This window comes from Rhinopithecus bieti, unplaced genomic scaffold (genome assembly GCF_001698545.2).
Source record: "Rhinopithecus bieti isolate Rb0 unplaced genomic scaffold, ASM169854v2 scaffold_19722, whole genome shotgun sequence".
In the NCBI taxonomy this organism is placed as follows: Eukaryota; Metazoa; Chordata; class Mammalia; order Primates; family Cercopithecidae; genus Rhinopithecus; species Rhinopithecus bieti.
In genome coordinates, this window is record NW_016809905.1 from 710,983 (window position 1) to 713,808 (window position 2,826).

Here is a 2,826-nt window from a genome sequence, read left to right on the forward strand (position 1 = left end):
TCAACAACATACTAAAGTCTAACCCTCAACTTCTTTTTCCAGTGTACATTTTTTTTCTTTTTACTTTTTTTTAAAGTGAGGCATCATTTACAAAGAATAAAGTTCACTCTTTTTAAGTACACAGTTCCATGAATCTTGAAAAATGTATACAGTCATGTAACCACTGCAATAATCAAGATATAGAACATTTCCTTCACCCCAAAATGTACCCACCTGCTTCTTTGTAGTCACCTGTTCTCTAATCCCCAGCCCCAAGCAAGTGCATGTTTTCTGTGTCTATAATTTTATCTTTTCCAAAATGTCATTGAAGTTAGATCATATAATGTGTAGACGTTGTATCTGACTTCCTTAGGTTTCATAATGCTTTTGAGATTCATTCAAGTTGTTAGGGGTAACTATAGGTTGTTCTTCATTATCATAGAGTATTTCATTGTGTGGCTATACCACAAGTTGTTTAATCTCTTATAAGTTTATAGTCATTTAGACTGTTTCCATTTTTTGGCTCTTACGAATAAGGCTGCTATAAACATTTGTGTATATGTAGATCCTTATATAGACATATGTTTTTATTTCTCTTAGGTAAATATTCAGGAGTGGAATTGCTGGGTTGTATATACTTAATTTTAGTAGTTGCTAATCTGTTTTCTAAAGTGACTGCGTCATTTTGGAATCTTACCAGAAACATGGCAATTTCCAGTTGCTTTTTATCATTACCAGCACTTGGTGTTGTGGGCCATTTTAAGTTTTGCCATTCTAGGAGGTGTGTAGTGGTCTCCGTTTGTGGTTTAGATTTTCCTAATAATTAGTGATATTGTACAACTCTTCATATGATTCTTTGCTATATGTATATCCTTTTTTTTTTTTTTTTTTTTTTTGAGACAGAGTCTCCCTCTGTTGCCCAGGCTGAAGTGTAATGGTGTCATCTCGGCTAACTGCAACCTCTGCCTCCTAGATTAAAGTGATTCTCCTGCCTCAGTCTCCCAAGGAGCTGGGATTACAGGTGCCCGCCACCACACCTGGCTAATTTTTGTATTTTTAGTAGAAACAGCATTTTACCATGTTGGCCAGGCTAATTTCAAACTCCTCACCTCAGGTGATCCACTTGCCTAGGCCTCCCAAAGTGCTGAGATTACACGCATGAGCCACCGTGCCTGGCCTGCCATGTGTACATCCTTTTAAGGAAGTATCTATTCAAACATTTTATTTTTATTGAGTTATTTTTCATCTTCTTGAGTTGTACCTCATGAATTTTGTTTTGTATGGAAATGTCTTTTTAGAAGAGCCTTGGCTAGTTATCTTGAGTAAAGACACTCATTCAGAATCTGATTATTTCCTTATAATTAGACTAAAACCTTTTGACAAGAATAAATGAAGTTAAAATGTTATCATCTTAAGAACATTTCTATAGCTTTTCCATTGCCTAGTTTTTTCTTTTTTATGTTTTAGAGCTTTTTATATATTAAGGAGATTATCCTTTTATCTGTGATATTAGATGCAAATATTTTCCTCCTAGGCAGTCATTTGTCTTTTGATTTTGTTTGTGGTATTTTTGCCATCAAAATTTGTTTAATTTTTGCTTCAGATTCTATTTGGTCACATTTCACTTATTGCTTCTGGAATTCGAGTCATAATTACAACAGACTCGCTTATACCTATTTAATATAATAATGAATACAAGCAGGCTAAATACACTTTGAGCATTTTACTTTGACTGGAGTATGACCAGTACAGGGCTGGTAATTCACTATTAACTGTGTCATTTGTTTGTCTCTATCCAGTGGGATCCCCAGACACCTAACTGATTCAAATTCACTAAATGGCTAACAACACTAAAATATGGCAGCTATGTACCCCTTAACACTTGTATTCAGACAGAAAAAAATAAGAAAGAATCCTCTCACTAGCTAAGGTGTCCAGTGGTCTGGCCTACAGAAGTGTCTCCCTGACTAAGGGAAACAGGATATTTCAGTCTCACTCTCAATAATCTCTGGACCAGGGCTCAACAAGCCTTCCCTTTCAGAGGCTGAAGATCCTGAGTAATTCTCCTATATGCATCTGCATTCTCTTTTCTTGCCTTGGGTTTAGAGAATTACACTTCTATTTTGCCAAATTTTTTTCTTTTTTTTTTTTTACAAAAAGAATTATTACTCTTGGAAAATTTTAAGGATATGTGACTAGTTATAGCAGAGGGTCCCAAACATTCACATAGTTCTCTTAATGATAGAGTAACTTTTGTTTTTTGTTTGTTTGTTTTTTATGGCATCCTTTCATCAAAAGAAATACGTAACAGCTTCATTTATTGTTACATCAAAATAACTTAAGTATTTTGTACCGACAACTTAGTAGCCATTTGAAAACACTGAAACATATACATTGGAAGAAAATTTTTATTATATTATTTAAATAACCACAATTACTGATAATATATGTATGACTGTTTGACACTGCACAGCGTCTCAGCTCTTGCAATCAGATTGGGCATCACCGTCTTCATTTCTTGTTCCACATGGATCTTCCCACGGTGACTGCTCTGGCATTTCGTCACAGCAACCACTAAATCCCAAGCTGCACAAAGTTGTGGACTAATAGAAAATAATGTAGTGCCACCAAAGGTTGGGACTGTGGACTACCTTGAGCTGGTCATTTGCATCATGTCTGACAGTTGTCAAGTATCACTCACTGTTTCCCTGAAATTTTTAAAATATCCGCTGGTACCGCTGTGCGTTCACTGCAGTGCCTCTGAGATCTTCAGCACAGAGAATACAAACTGTGGTGATAAGATTCGTGTTTTTATAGACAAATGTGACCTATTAATGACCTCTTTAA